Below are 9,419 nucleotides of genomic sequence, written 5' to 3' on the forward strand. Positions count from 1 at the left end.
CTCTAGCTTGGGTAAGTTTTTCTAGTTTGGGCTGCTAAGCTGCTCTTGGAAAGAGCTGTCTAGTTCTGCCTATTCTGATCAAGGTCTTGAAAGCATAAGTGAAAAGTGCTGGCACAAGTTTATCCCAGTCCAGGGCCTGACTTGGATGCCAAATTTAGCCTTTGGCAACTTCTTTCCATTGAGAGTCCCTGAGGACTTGTTTGACCTCCTTTTGGAAAGCTGCAAGGGAATTCACTTCTGGACTGTCGCCCAGCAAGTAGGGAGTGGCTCAGCAGGCTGCCTAATCCTCTGTTAAGTGAACGATAAAGTGTACCCAGGCACAGTCCATTGGAAGGCCGATTCCCTATATGTGGGATCTGGACTAGGAATTTTACACGTATATAAAGATAATTCCCAACACTAAATATTGTGATCAACTTGAAGGGAAATCTTTTCAGAATGTATTGTACATATTCCTGCCTTTTTGTACTTAGGCTGTTTTTCAACTGGTAATTAAAGGATTACATGGCCACTATGGAAAAATTGGAAAGAATAGTACCATTCTCCTTCTCTAGAGTTAACCATTGCTAACAGTTTAATGTGTGTTCCTTTTTTTTTTTTTTTTGGTTTTGAACCTTTCATGAGAAAAATATGTATACACCATTGAGCTCAAGAACACTGTGTGTTTGGTGTGTCATTGGCTCAAGGGTTGGGGACATGCATGGCAGAATTCAGAAATGGCATACATCAACAAAAATACACATGGTCATAACAAGAAAAACTGGCGCCTGGCACAATCAACTCTCAATTTCCTCTTCACTCAGCAGCATGTTGGGGATCCTGTGGCTGATGGGGAACATACGTCCAGACTCCGGGCCCTGCAAGGTGCCCTCCATCACTTCCACCTCCAGCAGCAGATGGTGCGTGGTCCTCAGAAACTCTTCGTTCTCCTCATATCCCTCAACCGGCCCTTTAGGCACCTGGAGCAGGCACAAGTTATCAGCCACCTCCAGGAATACCGCCCACTCCACCTTGGGTATCATAGGCCCACGAAGTGGGGGTTGAACTCCACGGGGCAGATGCGGACTTGGGTGGCCTGGAGGCGCAGGGGGAAGCCACGGGGCCCCATCTCCCGCACATGCGAGCTCAGCAGATTCTTAATGTGTGTTCTTTCAGACCATTTTCTATGTGTCTGTAAGCACAGATACACATGTATGTGCACACACATGCTACCCCATAGCAATTTTTTTTAAACTTAAAAAAAAACCATAAATGGGATCATATTCTATTGGTCCACTTGTTTTTGCATTTAACTATATTTTCAAGATCTTTCCATGTCAGTACATATAAATCTTATTTTGTTTGTTTGTTTATGTATTTATTTATTTGAGACAGGATCTTGCTCTGTTGCCCAGGTTAGAGCTGGAATGCTGTGGCATAATCACAGCTCACTACAGCCTTAACCTCCTGGGCTCAAGTGATCCTCCCACCTCAGCCTCCTGAGTAGTTAGGACTACAGGTGTGCACCACCAGGCCTGGCTAATTTTTTAAAATTTCTTGTAGAGATGGTTTCTCATTATGTTGTCCAGGGTGGCTTCAAACTCCTGAGTTCAAGCGATCCTCCTGCCTCAGCCTCCCAAAGTGTTAAAATTACAGGTGTGATCCACTGTGCCTGGTCTACTTTATTCTTTTTTTTAAAGGCGGGGTTTCACCATGTTGTCCAGGGTGGCTTCAAACTCCTGAGTTCAAGCGATCCTCCTGCCTCAGCCTCCCAAAGTGTTACAATTACAGGTGTGATCCACTGTGCCTGGTCTACTTTATTCTTTTTTTTTTTTTTTTTGAGACAGAGTCTCACTCTGTCACCCAGGCTGGAAAACAGTGGCATGATCTCGGCTCACTGCAACCTCCGCCTCCTGGGTTCAAGCCATTCTCCTGCCTCAGTCTCCCCAGAGCCAGGACCACAGGCAGGCACGAGGCTTGCTGTGTTACCCAGACTGGCCTCAAACTCTTGGCCTCAGGCAGTCCTCCCTCCTTAGCCTCCCAAAGTGTTAAAATTACAGGTGTGATCCACTGTGCCTGGTCTACTTTATTCTTTTTTTTTTTTTTTTTGAGACAGAGTCTCACTCTGTCACCCAGGCTGGGAAACAGTGGCATGATCTCGGCTCACTGCAACCTCCATCTCCCGGGTTCAAGTGATTCTCCTGCCTCAGTCTCCTGAGTAGCTGCGATTACAGCCATGTGCCACCAAGCCCAGCTAATTTTTATATTTGTAGTAGAGACAGGGTTTCACCATACTGGCCAGGCTGCTTTCAAACTCCTGACCTCGTGATCCACCTGCTTCAGCCTCTCAAAGTGCTGGGATTACAGATGTGGGCCACCGTGCCCTGCCACTCTTTTTAAGGCCTACACAACATTCCATGGTATAAACATTTTACAATTTATCAAACCATTTCCTACTGAAGCATATTCCTATATATCTAACTTTTCTTCATGATCAAGAATGTTGAAATAAGGACTCTTATATATTTGTGTATAAGCGAGAGTATTTGGGGGGATAGGTTCCAAGAAAGAGAATTATTTAGATTTGATACATCTGGAATTTATCTTTCAAACTTTATATTTTGAAATAAGTTCAAACTTACAGAAAAGTTGCAAGAATGGCACAATGAACTCCCATAACGTCTTCACCTTGATCCCCTAATTGTTATCATTTCATCACATTTGCTTCATCTCTTCTCTCTCTTCCACCCTACCTGTACACTATATACATACTAGATATTTTTTCTGATGCATTTGAGAGTAATTGAGGAAACGAAGCCCTTAACTCTAAATACTTCAGTGTGTATTTCCTAAAAACAAGGGCATTATCTTACCTAAACTCAGCACAAGCATCAAAACCAGGAAATAGACATACAAAACACACTGATTTCTCCAACCCAGCACCATAAGGTTCAGTTTAGGCTTCTCCCTTCTCCAACACAGAGAAACCCATTCTCACCATCCTTAATATATTTCCTAATTTTCTTGTAATACCCTTGTAAATAACAAATGTCCCTGCCATGCTGTCTGCCTCCTGTGTGCCACCAGCTATGCATTCCTAGCCACATTGGCCTCACCCTGCTTGCTGCTTCCGAACTTGGTCCATACCAGTCAGAAGGAGTTAATTTATTTTTGAATGATGTGACGTTGTTGTTTTGTTTTTTGTTCTTTTTTTGTTTTGTTTGTTTGTTTGTTTTTGAGACAGGGTCTTGCTCTGTCACCCAGGCTGGAGCGATCTCGGCTCACTGCAACCTCTGCCTCCTGGGCTCAAGTGATCCTCCTGCCTCAGCCTCCTGGGTAGCTGGGACTAAAGATGTGTGCCCCCATGACCAGCTAAGTTTTGCACCATTTTTGTAGAGATGGAGTTTTGTCCTGTTGCCAGATATATCTTATTTTCTTAAATGCATAACCAGTTGTCCTGACACCTATTCTCAATTATTTGAAATGTTTCCACACACGCTTGTGCCAGTAGCTGATGATCTATTCTCTTTCATTTATCCATTTTTCTGTTTGTGAGCCAATACCATACTCTAATTACTGTTGTTGTATAATATGGCTTGTTTGTTTATTATTTATTTTTAGTCAGGGGCAGTGGCCTTTATAAAATGCTTTGATACCTGGTAGGATGAGGTTCCTCATTGTGCTTAAAAAACGTCCCTACTGGGCTCAGTGGCTCATGCCTGTAATCCCAGCATTTTGGGAGGCCAAGGCCGGCGGATTGCTTGAGCTCAGGAGTTCGAGACCAGCCTGACCAACATGGTGAACTCCATCTCTACTAAAAATACGAAAATTAGCCGGGCATAGTGGCATGCACTTGTAATCCTAGCTACTTGGGAGGCTGAGGCAGGAGAATCACTTGAACCCGGGAGGCAGAGGTTGCAGTGAGCCAAGATTGTACCACTGTACTCCAGCCTGGGTGACAGAGCAAGACTTTGTCTCAAAAACAAAACAAAACAAAAAAAAAGTCCCAGCTCTTCTTAAGTATTTATTCTTCCAGATGCATTTTAAAATTAACATGTTAATTTCATTAAAAATCCTATTGTAATTTTTATTGGAATTACATTGAGTTTATCAAATATTTGGGTAAAAATGGCATCTTTCCAATATTGAGTCTTCCCATCAGGGACCATGGTACACCTTTTCATATACTCAGGTTTTAAAAATGTCTTCCAGTGAATATTTGGCTTTGTGTTGGCATCACACATACAGTTTGATCCCAGGTTTAAAACATTTTTTTGGTTGCTATTATTAATGGGATCTTTTTGTCCCATCTTCTTTCCATATATTTCTATATATTTCATTCTATATATTTTGTACATAGTTGAGATTATGCTGCACATATCTTGTCTTTTAAATTTATTCCATAAAAACTTTCTGACTAATGTAGTTCTTATGGTTGCATAATCATCCATCAAATATTTACATAAGATAATTTATTGAACTATTTTTAAACATTGGTTAACTAGATTGTTTCCAATTTTAAAGACGCTAAATGCTACTGTTATAAACATATTTTTATATAAATCTTTGTTCTGTTTGGAATTCTTAAAATTTATAAGTGGTATTTCTTTCTTTTTCTTTTTCTTTTTCTTTTTTTTTTTTGAGACAGAGTCTCTTTCTGTCGCCTAGGCTGGAGTGCAGTGGTGCGATCTCGGCTCATTGCAACCTCCACCTCCCAGGTTCAAGTGATTCTCCTGCCTTAGCCTCCCGAGTAGCTGGGATTACAGGCACGCACCACCACACCTGGGTAATTTTGTATTTTTAGTAGAGATGGGGTTTCTCCATGTTGGTCAGGCTGGTCTCAAACTCCTGACCTCAGGTGATCTGCCCGCCTAGGCCTCCCAAAGTGCTGGGATTACAGGCGTGAGCCACCGTGCCCAGCCAAACTTTTTTTTTTTTTTGAGATGTAGTTTCAGTCTTGTTGCCCAGGCTGGGGTGCCATGGTGTGATCTTGGCTCACCAGAACCTCTGCCTCCCAGGTTCAAGTGATTCTCCTGCCTTAGCCTCCCGAGTAGCTGGGATTACAGGCACACGCCACCATGCCCGGCTAATTTTGGTATTTTAGTAGAGACAGGGTTTCACCATGTTGGTCAGGCTGATCTCGAAGTCCTGACCTCGTGATCCACCTGCCTCGGCCTCCCAAAGTGTGTTTTATTTTTTTGAGATGTAGTTTCAGTCTTGTTGCCCAGGCTGGGGTGCCATGGTGTGATCTTGGCTCACCAGAACCTCTGCCTCCCAGGTTCAAGTGATTCTCCTGCCTTAGCCTCCCGAGTAGCTGGGATTACAGGCACGCACCACCACACCTGGGTAATTTTGTATTTTTAGTAGAGATGGGGTTTCTCCATGTTGGTCAGGCTGGTCTCAAACTCCTGACCTCAGGTGATCTGCCCTCCTAGGTCTCCCAAAGTGCTGGGATTACAGGCATGAGCCACCGTGCCCAGCCTATAAGTGTTATTTCTTATCCACAATACAGACATTCCCTGAAAGGTCTTGGATAACACAAAATTATGATAAGTTGAAAATATCTTCATACGTAATTGTTTAAATTTTTAACGTTTTGCTCCTATTCAATTTACTTATTCACAGACTCATCCTATATTATTCCTATCACTTAGTTACTTTGGGGACATGATTAGTGTGATGGCTAATATTGAATGTCAACTTGACTGGATTGAAGGATGCAAAGTATTCTTCCTGGGTGTGTCTGTGAGAGTGTTGCCAAAGAAGATTAACATTTGAGTCAGTGGACTGGGAGAGGCAGACCCACCCTCAATCTAGGTGGGTACCATCTAATCAGCTGTCAGAGTGGCTAGACTAAAGCAGGCAGAAGAAATTGTAAAGAGCAGACTTGCTGAGTCTTCTGGCCTTCATCTTTCTCCCGTGCTGGATGTTTCCTGCCCTTGAACATCAGATTCCAAGTTCTTCAACTTTTGGAGTCTTGGGCTTACACCAGTGATTTGCCAGGGGCTTTTGGACCTTCCACCACAGACTGAAGGCTGCACTGTCGGCTTCCCTACTTTAGAGGTTTTGGGACTCAGACTGGCTTCCTTGCTCCTCTGCTTGCAGACGGCCTATTGTGGGACTTCACTTTGTGATCCTGTGAGTTAATGCCCCTAATAAACTCCCCTTCATATATACGTATATCCTATTAGTTCTGTCCCTTTAGAGAACCCTGACAAATACAATTAGAAAGTAATAAAACGGGAAATACACAAATAGCAGTGTCATAACACCAGCCGATGCAGTGAGAATCTGCGTGGGAACAGAAGCTCTGCAAGATTGCCCATAGAGGGCCATTATCTCCTTATATCTGCAACTTCTGGCCTTATGTACCTACTTTGTGGTGTTCATTTGTACACTTGACTTATTTGCATTTCTTAATGTGATATGAAACCTCCCACATCTTAAAATTTTATTATGTGCCTTATGGAACTATTTACATAAAGTTGAGTGTTGCCTAACTCAGGGAGTGTCTTTATACTGAATGTAATTTAACCTTCTTGTTTACTCACGGTTAATATAGACATCAGTTTTAAAAATTTCTTCCCCAAGGCTTACAAAGGTATGTAGGGCTGTTTTCCCCTATGCTAAAGGAATTAAATTACTGTGTTTTTTGATCATTAAGTTAATATTTACACTTTTTATTTTCATCTACACCTTGCTTAAAGACATTTAGCTTTCAGCTGGGCATCATGGCTCATGCCTGTAATTCCAGCACCTTGGGAGGCTGATGCTGGTGTATCACTTGAGGCAAGAAGTTCGAGACCAGCCTGGCTGATATAGTGAAACACTATCTCTACTAAAAATACAAAAAAATTAGCTGGGTGTGGTGGTGGCTACTTGGGAGATTGAGGCACAAGAATTTCTTGAGTGCCAGAAGTGGTGGCTCATGCCTGTAATCCCAGCAATTTGGGAGGCTGAGTCGTGTGAATCATGAGGTCAGGAGTTTGAGACCAGCCTGGCCAACATGGTAAAACCCCATCTCTACTAAAACTACACAAAATTAGCTGGGCGTGGAGGTGGGTGCCTGTAATCCCGGCTACTCGGGAGGCTGAGGCTAGAGACTCACTTGAACCTGAGAGGTGGAGGTTGCAGTGAGTCAAGATCACGCCACTGCACTCCAGGCTGGGCGACAGAGGGAGACTCCATCTCAAAATAATAATAATAATAATAATTGTTTGAACCCAGGAAGCAGAGATTGCAGTGAGCCGAGATAGTGACACTGACTCCAGCCTGGGCGACAGAGGGAGACTCCATCTCAAAAAAAAAAAAAAAAAAATTGCCTGAACCCGGAAGGCAGAGGTTGCAGTGAGCCGAGATAGCGCCACTGCACTCCAACCTGTGACAGAGAAAGATTCCACCTCAAAAAAAAAAAAAAAAATGACATCCAGCTTTCCAGCTTTCTCTTCTCACTGCTGTCTGCATGACTGCTGTAATAGTTTCTCCTCCTTCCAGTTTATTGCTTTTACTTTTCTATGGGTTTGCAAATCAGATTGCCAACTTTTCTAAAATCAAATCCAAGTAAAAATAGCCCCTGAGAAGGGGCTTTGATGAATGTCTAGGAGTAATGGGCATGATCTTCAGGGCATGAACATAGTGATCTCCGTTTCTCCAGAGGCCTTTTTCCATCTCCTTTATTCCCTTGGTTCTTTGCTGCGCTCCTGATAGATCAGATTTTCAGATAGACAAGTTCCAAGTCGGTAATGAAATGAAGTTTTATTACAATTACTAGATTGGTAACAATATGTTAAAATGCCCCTTTCCCTTTTCCTCTATTGTATTCTGATTCTTTTTTTTTTTTTTAAGACAGAGTCTCACTCTGTTGTCTCCAGGCTGGAGTGCAGTGGTGTAATCTCAGCTCATTGCAACCTCTGCCTCCCAGGTTTGAGAGATTATCCTGCCCCAGCCTCCTGAGTAGCCGGGACTACAGGTGTGTGCCACCACACCCAGCTAATTTTTGTATTTTTAGTAGAGATGGTTTCACCATGTTGGCCAGGCTGCTCTCGAACTCCTGACCTTGTGATCCACCTGCCTTGGCCTCCCAAAGTGCTGGGGTTACAGGCATAAGCCACCACGCCCAGCCTGAATTCTGATTCTTTACTCCCCTTTGTTCCTTTTAGGGTGCGTGTCAGGCTGGATTGACTCAACATAGTCAATCTGTAGCTCATTGGGCTTCAGCTGAATGGGATAAGGTCCAATCTATACCTTCATTTCCTCTACCTCTTCTTTCCCCCACCTCTTCTATACAGTTTTTATTTTTATTTTCCTTTTTCTTTTTTGAGACAGGGTCTCTCTCTGTTGCCCAGGCTGGAGCACAGTGGTACAATCTCGGCTCACTGCAACCTCTGTCTCCCAGGTTCAAGCAATTCTCGTGCTTCAGTTTCCCCAGTAACTGGGACTATAGGCACACGCCCCCACCATTATTTTAAATAATTAAAACCTCTCTACATTTCACATCAACCAACTATAATTGTCTTATTTAAAAAAAATTGACATCTGTCTAAAGCCTCATTTGATTAAAAAGAAATTTAAGTGTATTCCATTATATGAAATAAAACAATTTACACAACTCTTTGTATGCTTACCTTTACTTTTACTCATGCCTAATTGATATGGGCTGTAGTACTAAGCCATGATTGTGGGCTCCTTCTCTGCAATGGCCAATCTTTCTCCTTTGCTGCTGACTGCCTCCCACCCCACCCCACCCTGTAGCTAAATCAAATGCAGAATGAGAAGAGAGAGACAGAATGACAGTCTGATAGAAAAAAAAAAAAAAAAATAGAGGTCAGAAATGAGAGATAGAACATGTCCTAACAGCAGTTGAGTCTACAGATCCACCATACTCTTATTCTTGGCTTCCAGGAGATATCCCAGTCTTTTATTGAATTTTGAATTTCCTATAGGTGGAATATAGTAATATTTATTAATGACCTTATAACTACTTATGTGCTCGGAGTGAGGGCATGTATCAGGTTCATGAAAACCCATACAACTATTGGAGAATCAACTCAAAGTTCAGGTCTTATATATGGTGGCTCGATGGCATAATCTTTGTATTTGGGCATTTTTTTAAACATGTTGCTCTTGAAAAATAAATGTGTGAACTACCAGCACAAAGAGGTTTCAACTTTAGATCAACTAAAACTTTCTTGTATTATACAATGTCATCCCTCAGTCACTTTTTATACATTGAATTGTGACATTTATGCATCTGCTGATGACTGGATATTTTAAGCTCTTATACAGTGGCGCAGCCTACCAGTCAAGAGTCTATTTTCTTTTCTTTTTCTTTATCTTCTTTTTTTTTTTCTCACTCTGTTGCCCAGGCTGGAGTGCAGTGACATGATCATGGCTCACTGCAGCCTCGACTTCCTGGCTTAAGTGATCCTCCTGCCTCAGCC

The 9,419-nt window shown here is 42.5% G+C and overlaps 1 pseudogene; it reads right to left on the reverse strand.

The window, feature by feature from the left end:
- Window positions 1–776: 776 nt before the first annotated feature.
- On the reverse strand, window positions 777–1,477 carry LOC105515957 (annotated as a pseudogene).
- Window positions 1,478–9,419: the final 7,942 nt, after the last annotated feature.

The sequence above is a fragment of the Colobus angolensis genome, unplaced genomic scaffold (assembly GCF_000951035.1).
Source record: "Colobus angolensis palliatus isolate OR3802 unplaced genomic scaffold, Cang.pa_1.0 Scaffold271, whole genome shotgun sequence".
NCBI lineage: Eukaryota > Metazoa > Chordata > Mammalia > Primates > Cercopithecidae > Colobus > Colobus angolensis.